The sequence below is a fragment of the Epinephelus fuscoguttatus genome, linkage group LG2 (assembly GCF_011397635.1).
Source record: "Epinephelus fuscoguttatus linkage group LG2, E.fuscoguttatus.final_Chr_v1".
Classification (NCBI taxonomy): Eukaryota; Metazoa; Chordata; class Actinopteri; order Perciformes; family Serranidae; genus Epinephelus; species Epinephelus fuscoguttatus.
Genome location: NC_064753.1, coordinates 23,482,630 through 23,506,254, shown reverse-complemented (window position 1 = coordinate 23,506,254; position 23,625 = coordinate 23,482,630). Strand labels below are relative to the sequence as shown.

Genomic DNA, 23,625 nt, shown 5'->3' with positions numbered 1-23,625 from the left:
TTCACTTCCAGTTTACATCCCATGTCTGTGAAAACATGGATGCTTCACACAGATCTTCCCTAAGTCAGCACAGAAGATCTATAAAATCAGCACAGTTTTAAGGTGGGCACCCAAAATTAGTGTCACCATTACAGTATCTTACCAAATGTCTCTCCTTCTGTTCCTGAGATATAGCGGTTAATAATGGCCAGAAGAGTGTTTTTGCAAAACAATATGATGTCACAGTGAAGCTGACATTTGACCTTTTGGATATAAAATGTCACCACTTCATCATTATGTCTTATTAGACATTTGTGTGACATTTTGTCATAATTAGCATATGAATTCTTGACTTATGGCCCAAAACATGTTGTGTGAGCTCACAGTGACCTTGACCTTTAAACACCAACATCTAATCAGTTCATTCTTGAGTCCAAGTAGACATTCGTGCCAAATTTGAGGAGACTCCCTCAAGTTGTTCTTGAGATATTGGGTTAATGAGAATGAAACAAACACAAGATCAAAGTGACTTTGACCACCAAATGAAAATACTTTTTTTCTCATTTAATTCTGTACATATTCCACAAAGTCTGGACATTACTGATGCCAAAAAGTGAAAAGTGAACGTTTGTGTCAAATTTGAAGAAAGTCCGTCAGGGCGGTCTTGATATATCGTGTTCACAAGAATGAGACGAAAGGCCACAGTGACCTTTACAATTGACCTTTGACTACCAAAATCTAATCAGTTTATTGCTGAATCGAAGCAGATGTTTGTGCAAAATCTGAAGAAATTCCCTTCAAGTGTTCCTAAAATATTTGTTCACAAAATGGGACAGACAGACAAGCTGAAAACATAATGCCTCTGACCACAGCTATCCCAGGCATGGAGGCATAAAAAGCATCTTACCCATCACAAGCAGTTCATGAAAGTTTATTCACACATGAAGACTGCTTGCGTATAATTCAACTCATCACTAAAACTGCTGCCTATCGGGACTGACAGAACTAGCCACAACAATATGCACTGTAACGTAAGTTTCTATGACTACAGTAACTTAAAGGAATACTTTACCCACAAAATGACTATTTGCTTATAAATCATTCACCCTATGTAAGGTTGAATGTGTTAAGAAATCGCTGCTTTTCTCAAATGCCTCTGCAGTGAACCAAGAATCCAAATATGGGGACCATTCTTCATGAACCACAGTAAACGGACCCGCATTTAAGAACAGCAAAATTATATCCAAACATCCATTTACAAACTCTTACACAACTTCCGTAGTATAATCCAGGTCTCATTTATCCAGTCCTGTGCTCAGTTCTTCCCAAACACATGCATTTTTGCTAAACATTTACTATTTGAGGGTGCTTTCAGACCTAGAGTTGTCTTGCTTTGGTCAGGGACTAATTTTGTTACAAAGTTGCATAATTGCCAAGAGTTGGTTTGTGTTCTCACGACAGCATTTACAAGCAGACCAGATAAAACGCATGTGCAAGAAAGCTGTGCTTGATTGGTCAGAATTTCCATGTGGTAAAAATCCAGGAAGTAAACAAAACATTGAAGAAAACTAAACTTGCAAGATAAATGTGACACTTTCTAATGTCACAATGGAGGGACAACTACGCAGGTTGATTTTAGCGCTGGTCATCGTGTACTACATTGCTTGCATTTTTAATTTTAGTCAAACCATACAGTGTGAAAACAAGGCACGGCTCCAACTAGAAAACAATGTTGTGATGCATTGGATGTGCCAAATGTGCATATTAAGGCGGTACAGGAGGAAGCACACATTAATTATCCTCCAGGACTGTAACATGCTCATGCTTGTTTAACCCAAATAATGTGTAATGCGACTGCAGTTGGTTCGGATCGAGGTCGGAACATGTCCTCACCACAAACAAACCGCACCAGAGATCGTTTGTTACCGGACCAAGAACACCTCTTCAAGAAGATCTCAGTTCGATTGTTTTGATGGGCAGCCGAGTACAATTGCTGTGTTCACATCTGCCCAAACGTACCGCACTTAGAAGGCAAACAAACTTGAGAGTTCAACTGAACCAAACCAAACAGGGCAGGTGTGAAACCCTAAAAAACTCAGTCCACACAGTGTCATGCATAGCCAAGTAGTGTGCCTGGGCATGCACATGTGCTTAAACTCTGCTCAACACGTGCCTGCCCAGGCACACTCAGGGAGTGCTACTCATAGGCGGAAGATTTTATCAAACTTCACGAGTTGTGTGAGAGTTTGTAAGTGGATCTTTTGATATACTTTTGCTGTTGTTAAATGTGAACCCTGTTTACTTCAGTCCATGAAGAATGTTGACCTTTTTTGGCTTCTCTGTTCACCGTGGAGGCATGGGAGAAAAATAAAGCTTTCATTATACATTCAGGATTACATGCTGTGAGAAACTGATACACAAATGGTCATTTTGCAGGTGAAGTATTCTTTTAAGACTAATTTGAGGCAATTATGTCCGCAATGTGGGGGAATGATTTAGTCATTCACAAGAACAAAGTATTAATGTGAAGGAATAAAGTCAGTAATTTAAAAGAAAGAATTATTCATTTGAGGGAACAAATGACTAATTTGTGAATACAAATGATCAAACAGTTTACCTCTGAGAAGTGTTTGACTCTGTGGGGAAGACACAGCACTAACTAAACTAAGCTGATTAGAAAACAGCCATGCATTGAACAGCTATCTATTTCTCCCACAGCTAAAACATCTCCCTAATGAAAGTTAAACACTGTTTAGACTCTCTGCAGAAGGCTGTGGAGGTAGCTTCATTCATACATCCTTAATGGCCACATGCCTCGGAGCTAAAAACCAAGATTAACTGTCACCTTTTCCTTATTCTGTCTGAGAAAGGTCCAGACAACTGATTTCAGGAAGTGTGACCTCATATTTAACTATGGTCTATTAAGGAAATAAGAAGAGCGATGTCCACAGGTAAAGAGAGTTGAAAGGCTGCTAAGGAGTGAAAGCTGGGAATGAAGACACCGTGTCAGATGTGGACATGGGATCAGAGTTCATTAACTATCTCCCCTCTCTAATGAAGCTTTTTCCAGCTGAGGGACTTCAGCAATTGCTGCAGTAAGGCTAGTGAAGCATGAGGAGTCAGGAGCCTAGGAGCACAAAGCCAAAGTCACCCCTCACAGAAGGCACACAGATTGGGTGAGGATCGACATCAACCTTTAAAAAGTAGAATCTACGTACTAACTATGCACATCTGATTGAGTCTGACTCATTATTTTAATATCCCTTATGCAAAGGCATGATGAGGTGATTAAAAAATATATATTGGGGATGTAAAAAGCTTCTAAAAATGCGGTGGTTTAAGAATTTGAGTCACGTGATAAAGAACTCATAGGGATTCACATGGCAAATAGATTAGGTGAATGATAAATGGTCACAGACGTTGAAATATTTAAGGGTAACTTAACAACTCCTCTCCCTTTTTTTGGCTGAACTCCAGGGGTAACTTTTATAAAAATCAAAAAACAAGTCTTTGTTGTATTTGCTTAAAGTCTCACTATACTGGCAGTAGTACATGACACATAATCTGTAAAAAATAAAAATCATGTTCCTCTGTCTCCTCTTAGAGCTCCTAATGGCATTTACAAGAATCTATCATGCCTGAATGAAAACAACCTGTCAGAGTAAGGATGGCTCTCTAACATAGCTGTCAACTGTGCACACACTGTGCAGCTAGCAACATCATACACGGAAAAGACAAGAAAAGAGACAAAGGTTGACACTTAAAAGCTTGCTTTCACTTTCACAGAAGAAGACCAGTGTTGAAAAGCTTGCTTTGCTTTGTTTACTCGTCTTTGCTGTTGTTGGTGTTTTGTTTTGTTTTTCTTGCTAGTGATTACTGAAAGTAAACAAGCAGCTAAAGTCAAGAGAGAGTGAGACTGAAACAAACCTGTTACATGAGGTAAGATTATTTTTCTTTAGCAAAAATGTTTCATTTTCATTTAGGCATGGTGGATTCTTGCAAATGCCATTTTGAGCAATAGGAGGAGCCAGAGGAACGCGTTAGAGTACTTTGATTACTTTTTGCAGTAACAAGTAACCTAATGCGTTAGTTTGCTGTTTGAGTAATCAAATACTTAAGTACATTTTCAAACAAGACATCAGTTACTTCCGTTACTTTTAGAACGTTGGTCCTTCAGCTCCGAAACAGCAGCGGCTGTCGTTTGGTTCTAATAACGGAGATATCGTTAAGCCTATCAGTCTGAAAGAAGCCACGGAGCTTGTGGCTCGCTACGTGGTCGGAGAAATGCTGCCATTGTCTACGGTGGAGTCTCAATAGGTGGAGGAGGACTCGCTGACAGACATATTTCAGACTCAGGACTTGCATTATGCCTGGTACACGCTACACGTTGGTACTCACCAATTATCCCCGGTCGTCTTTCACGGCGTGTGTGATGTCATCGGGTTATTCTTGTCCTATTTTTATCACTTTCACTATTATCTGAGTCACTGTGTCTGTTCATGTGCCAGTCGACATGTTGGTGTAGTCACCTAAAAGCGTCAGCAGATGGCAGGAGCTGCATTTGAAGCGCCATAAGTAAACTGTCAAGCTACTGTATCTTCCACAGGAAGTTCTGACAAATGTTTCAGAATAAAAGCCTATTTAGAAAATGGAGGGATTCTCTCAGCCGAGGTTATAAGGGGCTTTTAATTTGAAACAAGTGTTGAGTTTGAAATGACGGTGTGATATGTTAAGTTTACAAAGACAAGGGAGCAGATAAAAAGTAAATATATAAACACACAGAGGGATTAATAAATAACGGACCACCTATAATGTAGTTTGTTTCAAATGAAGCTGGGAGCCTCTGCAGTTGTGGTGAGTAAAAGCCCCGCCGCTATTTGTTAATGTTATTACTTTATGTCCGACCGTGAGGATGTACCATTGTTTGCTAGCTTGATGCTAATGATAGTAACTTTAATTCAGCGGGTTGACAAAGTGCCGTTTGCTGTTTCACACCATCATTTCCCCCTTTTACTCTGTGTGGTAACATCCCTAGAGGAAATATTAAAAACGCTGGGGTGTTGTTGTCATACAGTTGTCTACGGCAGCAGATCGTTCTGTGTTTCTACTGGTCAAAGTGACGGCTGTGATGGGAGAACTGGATCCCAGTGAAGGGCAAGAGACAAAAAAATGTAGGCTTAGCGCCCTGTGGTCCATTGCCCAATAGGAAATGTAGAATACTCAAAAGTACTTTAAAAGTGCTTGAGTTACTTTTCTCAGGGAGTAACGCAGTAAAGTAACTGGTTACTTTTTTAGAAAGTAATGCAGTAACATACTTTGATTACTTTTAAAGTAACCCTTACCCAACACTGATCAGGATATAGTGAAAATTTCAGCAAATATTACATCAAGTCATTTGTTGTAAAGCTACCTACTGTAGCTTAAAGTTAGTATTTAAATCCTAAATGTTCAATTAAAGGTCCAGTGTGTAAGATTTACTGGCATTTTCAGTGGCAGTAGGGTTGCAGAACTGAAACTAGCCCTGTGTGCCGAGCATGTAGGAGAACTATCGTGGCTGACACGAAAGCACGAATGACCCTATCTGGAGCCAGTGTTTGGTTTGTCCATTCTGGGCTACTGTTGAACAACATGGCAGACTCTGTGGAATAAGACCTGTTCCATATGTAGATACAAATGAAAACACAACTATTTTTTATTTTCAGGTAATTACTGTATAGACTAATGAAAACATAGTTATGAACATTATATACTATTTCTGCCAAGAGATGCCCCTGAATCCTGCACACTGGATCTTTAATAGGTATTCTTTTAGCACGTTGATTTTATATTTTTCATTTTTGTACCTAATGTAATTTAAACACTGAACATGGAATAACTGCATTGAACTGGTGAGAATGTTTCTCTATGTGGACCTCTGCTCATCAGTGCTGCCTGCTGCCTTCGTGAGCTGGTTGATGTGCTACCTAACACTTCAGATGACAACTTTCAGAAAGAGTGGTGATTATTGCAATGAGAGGAACACTGGATATAATGTAAGATGTGCATCTGTTAACTGCAACTGATATCAGCTATACAAACTCCAAGCCTCTTGTGATGTAAGATGTTGCTCACATTTCAGCTCAGACTTGGTACAAGCCTGGTCAAATAAGGTTTTTTGGTTCAAATATATGATGTATTGTATGCAGTTCTTCTGTTACTGCACCAAACTGCCACCTTGCAACCAAGAAACGTGCATTTGTTGTTTTGTGACATCTTGAAGCTGTTGGTATTATTCACACAGCCTCCTTGATTACATTAGCATACAAAAGAAACACTCCTACCACCTTGGCATCTGGACTTCAATCAGAAAAAAAACCACTGAAATAAAGTGTTTTTCAGTGATACTATTTTTTGCATTAGATGCACACTTGGGCTCTCAATGAAAATCACATGAATTTTCCTACAGTTTTAGGAAAAAATTCCCAAGGACAAGCTGAGACATTATGGCTGCTTGGTCAGGTATGAACTTTTGGTGACTTTCCTCAGCGTCAGGGATTATTGCTGCCCCCACCAAGCTGAGTAAGTGCCCATTTACCCAGAGATGAGAAAGGCAGGACTGAGAGCAGTAACCTAAATACTGCTTGTTTTGCAATTCTGTGTGAACCCCAAATCCCTGCAAGAGAAGGATGGGAGGAACGGAGGAAAACAAAATAGAAAAGCAACAGAATAATGTCTTCTATCATAGGAGTCCTGCCTCCTAGTAGTACCATGTCTGGTTGCGTGTACTGTGATTTACGGAGCAGTGGCAGAGATCCATTAGCAATGAAACAACATACCCTCTATCCAGGAAGTGATTTATGTATTCAATAAGCCTCTCTGGCTTTCATTCCCTTCTTCCCCTCATTTCACTTCCTTATTCTTGACAGCAGCAGTAAGAAAAGCCACAGCATGGGAAGTGGAGTCTGCCAAGCAAAGTGTCCAACGTAGGTGAGAAGACAACCACACCATGAGCTCACCAAGAGCTCACCAAGTAATTACTGACTATAAGCTTTATTACTAAAGACTGCAATCTGACCACGTTGTGAAAAATGAAGCACTTGTAATAACAAGTCATTTACCATAGTATTACATAAGGAAAGTAAATGTGGCGTCACTGTGTTTCACTTGCTTTTTAATGATAAACTGCTCAAGAAAAACACACAAAACAAATCTGTGGTAACTTGTTTACATTTTCTGATGTATCCAGGAAAATCTCTGTCTTCGAATGGTTATTTTGTCCACACCAGCGCTCCACTGACAGCTCCGACACCAGCCTAAACACACTAGCATTCATTTGAACTGAACCAGAGGCCTGTATTACGAAGCAGGATTTTAAGTAAGTGAGGTAACTTGAGGGTTAACTTTGGATTTTCAGCGCGATGAAGCTGTTTCTCCGTTTACCAGAACAAATCACCATGGTAACTTATGCTGAACATAACCTGCTCCGGAGCAGGTTATGTTCAGAGTATCGGATCACAGCCTGTCAGCTTCCCGACCTCTGACCAATCCGATCACTGAAGAAAAAAAAGATCCATGAACGATAGTCCCGAGTGAAAGGTAAAAAAGAGGAGCCTATATGTTGTTACAGGTCAGCAGAATCATGTCATTGTTCCAGGGCTCTATTTCCATGGCTTTCAAACAGAGCTTCTAACGAACATAGAGATATGTTTATACACTAAACACATGATTTTAGCAGCATTTTGACTTATGCAAAGTTATTTTAGTCGGCAGTGACCGCATTGCCATTTTTACTCTCTGATTCCATCACTGCAGCTCAAAATAACATGAGACACCTGTTTGATGAGAACCAGGAAAAAAAGATCATATTTTATTAATAAAATAATCCATGCAGTGTTAATTGGCTCCTGCTATTATAAATGCAACATCTTGGTCACACAGACCTCATCAGTCATTAACTAGGCTGCTTTTCCACCCTTTATTTCAGTAGCAGAAACAGTCTAGCATCACTTTAAAGTGTTTTATGTGACATATTCAGAGACGTTTTGTCATCATCCAACTAAATATCAAAAAATTATCTATAAAATACTCTATACTAATGTCACATATAGCCTAGTGATACCTATACGTAATTTATGTCTCCGCCGATGGTGTATTTCTGGATAGTGCTTTCAACGTTCCTACATTTTCTGTAATAAGACTACAGTATTGTTTATATTCCGCATCATTTACTTTTCACTGTATCGCAGTCCAAGACACTTGGTACCGTTTCATGTCATATGATATGAAGCAGCCGCCATCATTCATGGTTCTGATGACGCTGCTTGTAATTAACACCCTCGCCTCTTTCACATGAACGAGCTCATGGCTAGATAGGAAAACCCAGAGTTGACTCAACTAGTTAATAATCAGCTTTGTAGTACCTGTTATCCAGACAGCCAACGTTAGGGTTAGTCAAGCCAGATAACAAAAATATATCCTGGGTAAGTTGAACTGGCTTTTTAGTACAGGCCTTAGGTTAGCTGTGAAAGCACACTTGCAGTAAATTAGAGGTCATATAGCAGAGAACCTTGTAACATGATTATAAGGTTCATCAAGAGATGGTTGAAAATCCTTTAAATTCTTTAAAATCTGATAATATTCGCCCTTTCTATTTAAGCTACCATGTAAGGATTGTTGAGGCTACAACAGAAATAGCAATGATAAAACAAAAATTGACCACATCATGACAGAGCCAGCAGGGAAAATCGCACTGGAAGCAGGCAGATGAGTGAGAAAGGGTAAAGGACAAGAGGAGGAGCCTTGAAGGAGAACTGGAAACGAGAGGAGGGAGTGCATACGAATTGGCAAGTGAGGACCGAGCAGCCAAATCCTGCTGACTACTCTGCTTTCAAACAGCTGGGTAGGGAAACTCACAGCAGTCCTTAACATACGGTATCACTGAACAATTAATCTACAGAGGGAAAGCATGGGAGGGACAACAGAGAGAGGGGAAAAAAGAGCTGGCAGAAGGGGTCAAGAAAGTAAGAAATCAGCAGAAAAGGTTTGAGGAAGAAAGAAAGCTGCTTACAGTAACACCCATTAATTTCCCCAAAGACAGGTGTTGGGGATATTAATCCAAATAAGAGAGCTAAAGCTTTGCCAGCTTTTCTGCTCCAGCTCTAGCCAAAGCTCTGCATATCCCATACAGTCAAAGATGCTTTCAATTAAAACTGAGACAGAGTTGTAATTTAATGGCCAAGCTACAAAGGAGGGACCCAGCCTGCTATTTACCACAAAAGAGCGTCCAACCTAGTTCTAAATTTAACCTCACTGGCCTATGATCCACGGATCTGTGCTGACTGAGTCTCAACTACACATACAGACACTAATTTTGGCAATCAATTTCAAAGATACACATATATTTACACATCTATTATTATTTGCGGTTTTTGCCGAACAGGTAAAATCCCAGAGCAGGGACAAGTCGTAAAAACAGGAAGTATATGATGCGGAAGAGTATAGACCAGGGATATGCATTAAAGAGCCATTACATGATAGCTTCACCAGCAGGAGCTTTATAATACTTCTGAGCCCATACACTACAGCTGTCTCACTGTCTAGTGAGCCAAATCAGACACTCGAGGCACTATCCCACAGACAGCATGGAAAAATGGGTTTAACTGGTTTTATAGAGTTTGCACTGGGGAAGAACTATTAAGTTCGGTGGCTTTGCCTCATCAGCTCTTTGAAACGACAAAGGCAGAGTGAAGCAAAACTGGTTTACTTCGGTTTTTTGTACGGTGCAAAGTGATAGCAATACAGACAGCCTGTGTGTGTGCATGTGTGCACACCTGAGCATAATTAACAGCTCATCAGCTTCCTCTCAATCCTCTACTTTTTGTTACAGCGAGCTGACAGGCTGACATTTTTCTTTGACTGGATACATTCCTTGGTTGTCACAGGCACTTAAGCCACTTGCCAACAAAATTTAATGAAATTATGATTTTCAGTAAGTTAACAGGAAGTGTGTTCTTTGCCAGTACGACTGTCATTCCTTCAACTGTCACTTTTATACACATGAAAGTGAATAAATGATGTCCTATTGTCTGGACTCCTACGTACTGACTTACTGTATTCTGTTTACTGGAGAATACACACAATGGACTGGCACAGAAATACAAATGAGAACTGTTGTCGAGAGACTGTTACATTGTTCCTACATGTTCTTGCACAAGGAGGGACATATATGCCATCACAACTAATAGCTTATTATGCTTATGACAGAATGAAACTGTGTATTTACCCATACTGTGACACAATTCTGAGTGTCCACAACACACCAAACATACATGGAGAAAGGAGAATGTCTTAATACTTTATCTCCCTGATATTTAACTAGGTCACTACTGTTATCCATTGCAACCACGATAAATCATTGCTGACTAAATGCTTATGCTTATGTTTCTCTGAGCTGCACGAGTAAAAGTGCACAGGGGTCGCTCAGAGATATTCGTGCAGCTGTTTCCTTTATGCATGTACAAAGAGCATATATTTGTTTGTTTCTGTCTCCATTTTGGACTCGCCTCCAGACCCACAACCATACACCATGTGTGTGCGAGCCTCTATGAGTGTGCTTAAAGAAGTATTACACAGCTGGAAAAATTGACTTTCCATAAAACTGGGATGTCTATGCAGTAGACAGACACAAATCATTTTGAAATTTGTGCTATGTGACCGGAGAAAATACAGTGGTGGAAAAAAGTTTTCGGACACCCCATGAATTTGTGAAATATTGCATTAAGAATCACTCTTAGGTCTTCAAGTGCATTTTCTTTTAGTACAGTCACAGCCAAAATACTAAATAAATCCTAAAAAAGCCATTAAAAACTTAAAATTGATTGGTTCCATAAAAATACATAAGAAATTTTGAGTATTGGGTCATTTTGGTACCAGTGATGAAGGTCGTTCTTTTTATTAAAAGACACAATTTTTGTTGCCAAGCTTCGTGTCTACATAAAGCCAGCACATTTGAAAGTTCTTCAGACACAAAAATGGCTAAAACAAGGAACCTAACGCAGGAAACATGCCTGAAGATAAAGATTCTCAGCCAGGAAGGATACAGCTGCCGCCAGATAGCCAGGAAGTGCAGATGCAGTCCTTCAGCAGTTGGATACACTCTGCAGAAATACAGACGAACCAACAGCTTGGAAGACAAACCAAGATCTGGGCGTCCAAGGGTTTCTTCAGCAAGAAATGACCACATCCTGATCCGCATGTGCAGGCAAAACCGCTGAATGACATCACAGGAGCTTCAGCAGCAGTGGTCAAACCAAACTGGTGTCCAGTGTTCCACCCGCACTGTACGTGGCTGACTTTTAGATCATGGCTTAAGGTCCTACAAGGCTATCAAGAAGCCCCTGATCAATGAGAGACAGAGGTTAGCTCGGCGTCGTTGGGCCCAGGCACACAAAAACTGGACAGCCAGGAATTGGAAGAAGATTTTGTGGTCAGATGAGTCCAGTTTCCAGCTTTATCTTCCTCCTACTAATGTGAGGGTACGCAGAAGGCCAGGCGAAGCATTATCTCCAGCATGTACAGTACCTACTGTCAAGCATGGTGGAGGCAGTATCATGGTTTGGGGATGCATGAGTGCTGCTGGTGTTGGTCATCTCACTGTCTGTGATGGCACACTGAACTCTACCAAGTATTGTACCATTCTCGAAACCCACATGCTCCCTTCTGCGCGTGCACTGTTCTGTCAAGGTAAAAACTGGATGTTTCAACAAGATAATGCCCCTTGCCACACATCCAAGGCGAGTAGAACTTGGCTGCAGGAGCACAGTATCCAGGTCTTAGAGTGGCCAGCTCAATCCCCGGACATGAGCCCCATTGAAAATCTGTGGTGGATTATCAAAAGGTCTGTTTCAAAGCATAAACCAAAGAATTTAGAAGAATTAAAAGCAGCAATTCAAGAAGAATGGGACAAGATTACCCCTCAACAGTGTGAAAGGCTCGTGGGGAACATGCCAGCCAGGATTAGAGCTCTACTACGTGCCAATGGCAGGACTACTAAATATTAATTTGATGATGTGATGGTTTATTTATTTTTTTGTTCAGTTTTGAACACATTCTCTGTTATTTGTTGACTTTGATACCGACAATGTTGAGAACTGACATAATGAAACTGTCAAGAATTTAGTTTTGTTAGTTTTTCTTGTAAACAATAAACAAAAAAATATAATTTGTATTTGTTTGTATCTGTCTAATGCAGCCACACCTTTTGAAACACAAAAAAAGATTTTTCCACAAATATTTCATGATAATATTTGAGATTGTGTAAAATTTTAAGGGTGTCCGAAAACTTTTTTCCACCACTGTAGAAGAAAAGGGCTGTGGCATTTGCTTCTGCTCAAGAGGTAGAAAACCTACGACTACCAGAATGCACTGCCTTGCACTGGACTAATAAACGCTCCCGCTGGTGGATGATGTAATGCGAGCTTGGCAGTTTTTTCACAGGAAACAATATGGTAGTAGTCACTGCCTAGTTTTACAGTTTGGTCTGAGTTTGAGAGAGAGAGAGAAAGAAGGCCAGCTCTCTCTTGATCCACTTCTACACTCTTTGCGTGCGTGGCGGTGGGCATACGAAAATGCAAAATACAATCTATAGTTCAAGCAACAGTCCTAAAGCCAGTAAAATGGATGGATGGATTTACGATAAGAGGTGAGCAGGGAGATCTGGGTGCTAGTAAGATAAGTGAAAGTTACCTCAGTTCATTTACTACTACCAACATCATTATGATACAAGTCTGGATACACATCAGCAAAGTATCCCTTTAACACATTTCCTTATACACTCAAGGGATCAGTCTCTTCTCAGAGTCTAGCCATCATGCAAAGTTGCATCGCACTAACTATCCATGTATTCATTTAAATACCTGGCTCCTGTCTATATTTGCTCTTGCTTAAGTGTGCATTAGAAAATGTTCCAGCATACACATGGAGTGCTACAGCTGGCACACCTGAATGTCACAGAATCAGGATAAAAAGGAATCCATTAGCTATACCTGCTTATCCTTTAGAGACGATCCCAGCTGACATTAGGCAAGCAGCAGGGACAGGTCGCCAGGCAATCACAGGGTTGACACATCGAGACAGACAGCTATTCACACTCACAGGCGAGAACTGCCAATTAACCCAACCTGCGGGTCTTGAGACTGTGGGAAGATGCCACACAGGCACGGTGAACACACAAACATCAGTTAAAACTAATTACAAAAGTATACTTTATTCCTAGTGGTATCTAGTCATGCAGACAGACAGCTTTGGTTTTTAAATATCCACAGAAGAGACTTCTGCCTCTACCCCAATACAAGTGAAATAAAAAGAATATCTGTTGGAGTGCTCGGATGTCAAACACAGACAACTATTACCGTGAGCTATTCTCAACCACAAGTTAAAAAGAACTGTGAAAACTATCTTGAGCAACTAGGAACAATGATACGCATTCAGCTTTACTGAACAAAAATGACAAACCTTACTACTTTAAGCATCAGCAGATAAGAAAATCTACTGAGAGAAATGATGAGGTGTTAAATGTTGCACTGTCCTGTCCTCTAACAATGATGCAGCCAACACCCAGTGAGTCAATCGCTTCACTAGGAGAAAGCACCCAATTGTTACCGTCTTTAAATTATGCACCATCGATCCCTTTTTTTTACAGACAGTAAAACAAAACAAACAGGTGGGTGAAAACCGGTTAAACAAATCTTCATCAAAAGATGATTTCATACTGGAGACAAAAGAAGCTATTGTGGCCAAATGAAAGAACCAATTTATGGATCAATAAAGACCAGAATTACCACCCTACGGTTGTATGCCTCAGCCTCTGTGCACCAGTCAAGTTTCTCTTACAGTTTACTCCCATGTCTGTGAAAACATGGATGCTTCACACACATTTCCTCACGACAGCACAGAAGATCTATGCAGTCAGCACAGTTTCAAGGTGGACACCCGAGATTAGTGTCACTAACTCAGTATCTAAACAAATGCCTCCCCTTCAGTGTCTGAGATATGATGTTGAGTAATGGCCAGAAAAGTGGTTAGTTAGTGGTCAGTGGAGCTGACCTTTGACCTTTTGGATATAAAATATCATTACGTCATTCTTTTATCCTGTTAGACATTTGTGTGAAGTTTTGTCATAATTAGCAAATTAATTCTTGCATTATGGCCAAAAACATATTTTGTGAGGTCACACTGACCTTTGACCTTCTACCACAAAATTCTAATCAGTTTTGTTCTTCAGTCCAAGGGGACATTTGTGTCAAATTTAAAGAAATTCCCATAAGCTTTTCTTAAAATATCGTGTTCATGAGAGTGACATAGATGCAACGTCACATTGACCTTTGACCCCTGACCACCAAAATGTAATCATGTAATCCTCGAATCCAAGTATATGTTCGTGCCAAATTTGAAGAAATTCCCTTAAGGCATTCTTAAAATATCACGTCCATGAGACTGAGACAGATGCAAGGTCAAGTTGACATTTGACCACCAAAATCTAATCAGTTCATCCTCAAGTCCAAGTGATTGTTTGTGCCAAATTTGAAGAAATTCCCCCAAAAGTGTTCTTGAGATACTGTGTTCACGAGAATAGGACAGACAAGATCACAGTGACTTTGACCTTTGACCACCAAAAACAAATCAGTGCATTGTTGAGTCCCAAGTCAACATTTGTGCCAAATTTGAAGAAATTCCCTTGAGGCATTCTTGAGATAACGCATTCACAAGTATGGGATGGATGAAACAGAGGGTTGGGACGAATAGACAGATGAATGGATGGACAACGCAAAAACATAATGCTTTGGCCATGGCTATCGTCAGCACGGAGGAGTAAAAATGACTGTTTTATGCATGCAGAAGATTTACTGCCCATTTGATTAAAAAAAAAAAAAAGTCATATTTATTGGCCGAGCCTTCTATGTGCAACAGCTTCATCAGAGTATTAATATCTAGGTTTGACACATATTGTATAAGTGTCTGCTGAGGAAAAAGTCTTCTGCTGACTGCCTCTCTTCAGCTAAAGGTGGTACTCAGGTGACATATGCATGGTTAAGTATCTTGGACAGCCCCTAGTGTCTTCAAACAGACATTGCAACAAATGTAAGAGAGCAGCAAATGAGGAGGAAGAGTGAAAGAGGCATGCAGTTATCTTACTATTGTGCAGTAACGCTTGAACTGAGAATCTACACAGTTTCACACTCACAGTAACCAGGTCATAGCTGTGGTCTGATCTTTGTTTTTTTGAGGAGGTGGACATCTTATGTGGACTGGAATTTGCTGAGCTGCACCAACCAGAGTAGGCAGAGAAATAATCAATAAAATTACATGAAACAGCAGGCTGAACCACACGGTACTGCTGTTACGAAAACCCTAAAGGTTTGTCTATTTAGAGCTTAACTGCGCTGACACAGAAAAAGTTGCGAAGCTTTATTTACAGTACGTGCATGATTCATTTGAACTGGAGCATCTGTTGCAGAAGCACGACAGGCGATAAGATAATCTTAATGTTCTATTCCACTGTGTGGTTCAGAGGCGCCTCAGTTAATGAGACTCAGTCAGTCTGGCATGGAGTCTGACTTTCAATCCACCACCCACTGAGTTCACATAATAAAATTGCACCACTGGGGAAGAGTTCAGTCAGTGGAAAACAATGTGTCATTTTCATCCATCTCAAATGATATGGATAGAAGAGGAAAATGTTATCTGTTGGGATATCCATTGTCATTACATCATAGAAGGGTGAAGTCATTTATCACTTGTCTTATTAAGACCTTCTGACCAGAGAATCCGTGGTTACGCTTCATGTCACAAATCTTGTCTTAATTCCCCCGGCGTCCAAGCATCACCTCAGTCTAAATCCAGTTTGAAAGTGATGTGAAAGTGCAGGTATACCCCTGAGTATCAGAATATGGGAACATCTCTTTTAGTGTCAGTGGCAGTATGTTCCATGTGTGTTCTCCTTGACCTGTCCTTGCACTGACCATCATGGTAATTATCTAATCTCTGTGCTGATGTCTGCTCAAGAAGGCTGTAATTACTTTAAGTAGCCTTTATTAGAAATAATGGGCCTTTAGCGTGAGATCACATCCAATTACAGTTGCCAAATTAGGCTCTAACTACCTGAGAGGGAAGACATTATCAAAAAACAAGTACAAGTCCTTGCAAGTGTTGTACAAATCGATGAATTAAAATGAGGATATATCAAAAGGAGAGAGTGTAGTTATAAATAAAGCACAAAGAATTTAGTGTCTACATAAGCGGGGAGTGTAAACTACACACATCTCAAAAGAAATGCTGTGACACCAATGTATCTTCTCCCAACGACAGACTCCGCACAGAGATAAACTCATGAGTAACAACAGAACTGATCTGTGAATGGATAACGGTATGATGTGTAGCAATGGCGACAAGATTAGTAACAGATAAAGAGCCCAGCTCATGAAGGTTACAGAGTCAAAAATATTTTTCTTTTGGTTTTGGAAGATAATAGAGTGCTCCAGGAATGAGTCCTAAAACTTGGAAATGAGTTCGCATTTTAGCTCTCCTGGTTCCCTCATACCTCGTTGATGTTTTTTTTAATGGGTTGTTAGTGAGATGACTCAAATAAGATCTGTGCTTAACACAAGCTCAAGAGACTTTCATGTTTTGTTCTGCCACAGAAAAATAAACCTGTAAATACCCAACTTGTGAATTATTGAAGATTTTACATGTCTTTTACAAAAAAAAAAAGCAGTTGCTAATAAGTGGCTAAATAAGACTACGTAGAGAATGTCATCACGCCAAACACGGCTTTACAGCCTTGACGTGGTGGCGATCGTTTATTGCCTATTATTAGTTTCTTAGGCTTCAACAATCATAAAAGCAGTGTTCATTAGTGATGATTATATTGCTGAACAAAACATGTAAGTATCAAAAATGTTTGTGTGCCACAGAGCTTATTTTCTGCAATAGTCCAAAATCCAAGGGAACCAGGACGATGCTAACTTTCGCGTCAGCCTAGAAAAAGAAATGTCACCCCTGCAGCACACTATAGTTGCTGTACACTATAGAGGATCAATAGTATTAAAAACACGGCTTTTCCTCCTTGCCACCCTCCCGTTTTGTTTTTCATTCATAAATCCATTAAAATGTCAAGTACTGCAGAAAATAATATTGTGAGAGAGAACGATGATACCAGGTTAGAAGATCAATGGTGTTGATTTACGTTGAATTATTTACATACAGATGTCCGCCACATCCTAATCAGCTACTTTGTGCAGCTCTTCATCGTTGCAAATGTTAGCAAGACATGTTAACTAGCTTCCAGTTTCCAAGAGGAATACAAACTTGACAGCACAACAGGTCCTCCCAGTTGTTGAATGTTGGCCCTAAATAAGAGATGATAGCTGATGCTACGTGTTGGTTAAAGAGAGAAAAAATATCTTGAATGAGTGTTTATAGGATGCACGGTTTTAGATTCAGTAGTGCAGCACAGACACTGTCTCCTACCAACGCCTGTACACATCGGTCAAGCTTAGATGCTGTTTCCACAGATTAGGGCTGCAACTAATGATTATTTTTATTGTCGACTAATCTGTTGATTATTTCTTCAATTAGTTGACTAATCATTTTATCGAAAAATATGTTAAAATGTTGAAAAATGACGGTCTGTCTCTCCCAAAGCCCAAAATTATGTCATCTAACATCTTGTTTTGTACTCACGCCAAAGGGTTTTAGTTCATCGTCATGGGAGAGTGTGTAAATCTGCCAATATTTGAATGTAAGAAGCTGCAATAAGAGTACTTTGGGGTACTTTTATAGTACTTTTCTATGAAAAATGACTCAAACCAATTAGTCGACTACTAAAATAGTCACCGATTAGTCGACTAATCATCGCAGCCCTACCACAGATAGGTTATTACTTCATGAGCCAGACCCCAAAATGTAGCCATTGTGCCAATTTGGAGGGAGTGTTTTATCCTAATTATGCACAATAGCTGCAGTACAATTAATATATACTTTTTCTAACACAAAAAGTGCGTGAATTCAAATCTCATTTTAATCTTAAATGCACTTTAGTAACTTCCAACACATCAACTTAACTCCTCCAGAGTGAAGTTTGTAATTGACAATAGTTCTAAACTAGTTCTCCAACAATATTTTAAATTAACTTTTGGTTGTTGTGTGTGACGGAGCTCACCCAGACTTTTTCATATCTATCACTATGTCCATTTGTACAAGTGACAAGGAATACAGGGCGATGCCAACTTCCACATCAGCCTACAGAAAAACATCATCCCTGGAGCACTCTACAGCACTCTGTGCATTTTACAGATCATGGCAGTGGCAGGTTTTAGCTGCTTGGTTGTGTACAGTGTTTACAGTAGATCACCACATTAATATTGCTAATTATTACTAATTACTACTTTTCTCATCCCCTCCAGTTTGGCATGTAGTAGCCCATTATTGTCACAAGTTACTTTCTTATAATTAATTTATTTTTTAAGTGGTAGATTAATTATAGACAGGCAAACATGGACAAACAAAAACACTGGGTCTAATAGATAATCAAAATAAAAATAATTAAATTCATAGCTAGTGCATGTGTAACATTTATAGCAACCATGAACAAGAAACATTGTTTCTGACGTATATCATTGTCCATACAAGCAGCCTCCTAATTGCACAGGCTTAAGCCCTGACCAGTTAAACATTACTGTCTATCCCTGGTGTACAGGAGGTTGCAATATTTTTGTGTACCATTCCTGGAACCACATTAAATATGCATTTTTTTTATACGGTGTCATGACAAAGTTAAGCCTTACAAATACACACAGCTGAATCAACATTGCTCTGACAGAATGTTATCAAAACCCTGCATGCTTCAAAAAGGGGGTCATTTTTGCAAAGCTATCTTATCACACAGTCGTGACTACTGTTCCTGTTATTTTGTCCACCCCATGTAGCATTTCATGCAAGTCTGTCCTCCCGGTGAATACACAGCTCTCCCTCTCTCTCCCTCTTGAAGAAAATCAAATTAGCAGAGTTCTGGCTTGGCTAATTTACCATTTAGATAAGGATGTGTTCCTCTCCGTGAGAGAGAACATTTGTTTGCACGGCTTTACGCTGAGCCCTGGTGGGAAAACGCTGAACTACAGATTTACTGCACTATTGGCACACACATGAAAGACAAACAAAGATGAAACAATGTGGTTCTGGCACCAGTGCTGGCAACACCTTATCTACACCTTTGTGCAGATAAGTTAAAACATAAATTCAGTTATCACTGTAATAATTAACACATTAATTTTTCTCTTATTTGAAAAAAACACTTCCCCTCGAGGCTGATTAGTTTCATGTTTAGAAAAAAAAAGTGGTGCACTAACTTTAACGTGATCTGTCCTTGTCATGTCATCTCAATTATATTTATTTATTATTCTTATCTGGTAATTCAATATGGGAAACTATTAAAATGTCGAGCACACTTACAGAAGCATGTTGGTTTTACAATGCATATTAAGTTTGGAGGTGCCAATCCTGGATATTTCTTGATTTAAATTAAGTAAAATTAAGTCATTTTCTGAATCTTCTTTACACAACTGGTTCTCATAAAAGTGCAGAAAGAAACTGTAGAAAAATACCTTTGAACCACTGAGCTTGCAGTTGATTTTACTTTGGTATTTCACCAAAAACGGTGGAGCAAAATGACTTTCTTACCGTTTAGACCTTACAAAAGATGACCCCATGGAGAGCACAGCGGCGGCAGCTTGATGGTTAGCAGCAGGAACTTGTTCAAGAGGTTGACATGTGGCCGGCTGGTCCACCTCCTCAGGCATACTGGGTACTGCTCGAATAGAGCCATCAACTTGCTTTTAAACACAATAGATTTTCTCATTTTGGAGGGTTTTTCCTGGTGCATGTCCTGTGGAAATTTAGACAAAGGCTTGTAAGTGAGAGGGAAATAAACCTCACACATCCTGAAAAATACTAAATATGCTTCTCATGTTGATTGCAACAGTAGAAATTACTGTGTTACAATTGACTCGGACACCATCAAAATGGTGTCCAGCTCAGTAAAGAGAACAAAACAGATTTAATTTAAGAAAAGTGATTTGTGTTTAGTTTCTATCCATTATAGACTTTGTGACGTAGTCCAATGGTTAAGTTCTTGCCTTTCAATCTGTGAATCAATGCCCACCAAGATGCTTTTAAAATCCTCAATGTCTATAAATTGGGTGTTGTCTTAACTTTAAATACTGCTATAATGGCTTTTTTCTACTTTTTTCTTTAATTTGTAACCATAGCCTAAGCCCAAAACATTTTTAGTAGCCCAAAAATGTGGATGGAGCCATTTAAATTTACACATTTTAAACTATGGGCATTTATAACATCTCATATTGCACCAACCAGAAATGAGACAGAACCAAGTATGTGTCATACTTGTCCAAATTTTGTTTTTCTATTTTTATACTGTAACTTTATATTTGTATAATTAATTGTTCAATGGATGTCAAATAGTTTTAATAATATCTATACTTTTGAGAGTTTATGTGGTCCTTGGTATTCGTGTTGAGGTAACAAGTGCGTTGTTGGAATTGTAACTGGCAGATGTAACTTCTGGTGTTTCAGTCAATATTGTGACTCTTACATTGCCTGTAAAAACAACTGATGACTTTTAAAAAGTACAACACAGATACAAGTAACAAGCATAAAAATTGTATCCAAATAGTTCAAAACATTTTTGAGTGATCAACCAAAGTTTTTTACAATTGCCCCCGGTATCCCCTACTTGCCAGTGACAATGGCTGATAGACCGAGATTTCAAACACAAAGAGGAATGGCATCAAGCATGTAACAACTGCACAACACCATCCATAATCCATTGGCTGCGCTTAATGTGCAGTGCGGGTGTTTAAGGATGCCCATCAGGAAGATGGGGGAGCGGATCCTTGAAACAAAGCTGTCTAGGTATCAATCATCCTTCCAGACCACCACTGGAGCCACACCTACTGAGCTGCTAGTAAACCAGTAGTTCAGGACCCAGGTGGACCTGTGTGCCTCCTTCTCAAGCTTGGGGAGGTTATATGAAATCAGGCCAAACAAATAGAGCATCACGTCTGGCGTCTACAGGACAGAGTGTTAGGTAAGCAGGTACATGGGCCAGAGGTAAATTCCAAGAATACTCAAAGAACCAGGCCAGTGTTCTTGAAAAGTGAAAATTCATGAGAGTGATCCAGAATCATATTTGTATGTGAAACTGACCTCCTCTGTTCCACATGATGAGTACTGTTACAGTTTCTGTGAATGTGTTAGGAGCTGACAACTGTCATGGCCTGCAACAGGTCTTTTAATGCACCCAACTCCCAGCCTGTGTATGACTTCACCTCCAAATATCACTGTACTGTGTATGAGTAAACTGTGAGCTTAATGTTATGTGAATGCAAAGCACCTTTGACTCCCTGTGGTTCAATAGGTGGCAACTAATTATAATAACCTCTACAACTAATTAGCTGTCAATGATAATAAAGTAGCATACATGGGTAACCTGCTTATTTGAACCTGGACCCTTTTCCCCCATGTTCTTCTGTCTAAGTGGCTAATGATAAAAGTTTTTGAAACTGGTCCAGAGAGAGACTGCGGCTAGACAGGCTGCAGTGTTAACCCGGCAAGCTGTACACCATTATTTTATGTCTATTACACGTGCTTATTTTTTGCCACTGAAAGCCTCAGGTTGTTATTAGAAGAGTCTGACAATAGAAAACAGAGAAATTAAACGTTTCCTTACCTTTCGAGGTTCTGTTTTCAACGCTAACGAAGTCTCGCTTTGAAATCTCGCGGTCTTTTCACGTTGTCAAAATTAGCCATGACACTTCAAGTCTTTTAGATAACACTAAGCTAAGCTTTCGAGTAGGGTAAATTATTGAAGCTTTCTGTGTTCGAACACAACAAACTCTTCCCGCACTGCTCTCTCCAACTCTCATTAAGGTTCCCACCTTGTTTTCCTACAGGTCACCTCTCGCGAGATTACAGAACAAGACTCCTCCTTGACAAGACTTGGGGTGTGTTCCGAATCGCATATTTTTTCTTTTTACTTCTAGTATGTACTGCAGCTGCCCTTAAAAGTACGCACTGTTGCATGCAGTATGGCCACAATAAGGATATACCACTTTATCATAAGATCAAACCCTGAATTTTGACCCTCTTACTTATATATCCGTTACCATGGAGATAAAACAAAATGGTGTTTGCCAAGCTTGCCAGAGACGGAGGTCAAGCCAGAGAGCTCTGATGTTGTTTTTTGCAATAAGTAATAACTGCATACATTGTAGATTCCGAAATGTTACACTCACCGGCCACTTTATTAGGTACACCTGTGCAGCTGCTCTATAATACAAATCGCTAATCAGCCAGTCATGTAGCAGCAACTCAATACATTTAGGCATATAGACATGGTCAAGACCACCTGCTGAAGTTCAAACTGAGCAACAGAATGGGGAAGAAAGAAGATTTAAGTGGCATGGTTGTTGGTACCAGACAGGCTGGTCTGAGTAGGCTACTTCAGAAACTGCTGATCTGGGAGTTTCACACACACCCGACAAATCTGCAGCAACTGTGTGATGCCATCATGTCAATATGGACGAAAATCTCTGAGGAATGGGGGTCCAACTCAGTACTGGCAAGGTGTACCTAATAAAGTGGCCAGTGAGTGTATATTCACAAAGGTAAAATTACAGAGGCTATACATTTCTCTGTCATTGTTATCTAATACTTATGTTTGTTGTTGGTTATATTTATGATTGTTTTATTCAATTAAACAGTTAATATTCCCAATATTACTAATCCACTGGTCATCAGTCACCTGAATGGGCTGTCATTCATCATTGCGACTTCAACAGTCGATGTGAGGTATCATCTGCTGCACATAGGATTGTGGGTCGGAAAAGCATGCTACTTTACATATTGCAAAATCTGACTAGATGTAGTAGAACATCCACATATATCGTATGTATTAGGTCACACTAAATCTTTTTCTGGTTACTATATAGTATGGTAGTGTGGGTATTGGAACACACATGGGTATAGGTCACAATAACAAATACACCAGCGAGAGTAACAAAAAAAAACGCTTAATTTCTTTGTAGGGTCTTTTCTGTAACCGTGTCAGACACTTATTAAAACAATCTGAGCCTGTTGGTGGCAAAAACAAGCACATTCAATGAATGTAAATAGACGGTGCACAACTGCCTGTAGTGATTTCATTGCAGCCTGTTTTGCAGCTGCGTCTCTGCTGGAAGAAGTTGTCTTGGTTAATGTTAGGAGAAAAAAAAATGTGGTTTGGGTTAAAATGAATAGATTAATTAATTTCTTTTTGCCAAAAAAGGGCATAACCCTCATAGAAAAATAATCTTTTATGTCCGTTTCTCTCCCTACTGAACCAATTTTAAAAATTGGTGTTTCCATTAGTCACTTAGACACACACAAATATGGGAAAACAGGTTTCCTATCAACTACAGAAGTGGAGGATCAGTGCAACAGTCACTTTAACTCTTCGGATCTTGCTCATCAGGAAAATGGCATGCAGGAAGTAAAGGACGTATTGAAGACACAGATTGATGATTGATTCTTCTAATAAAATCTTTTATTTAATTT

General features: G+C 39.6%; 1 protein-coding gene across 1 annotated transcript in view; it reads right to left on the bottom strand.

The window, feature by feature from the left end:
- Positions 1–21,931, bottom strand: part of spon1a (spondin 1a) — a 192,297-nt gene extending 170,366 nt beyond the window's left edge. The window contains exons 1-2 of the mRNA XM_049560796.1: positions 21,761–21,931; positions 19,693–19,897 (exon numbers count right to left, since the gene is read on the bottom strand). The gene's annotated coding sequence lies outside the window, so the exon portion shown is untranslated. The remainder of the gene's footprint in view (positions 1–19,692; positions 19,898–21,760) is intronic.
- Positions 21,932–23,625: the final 1,694 nt, after the last annotated feature.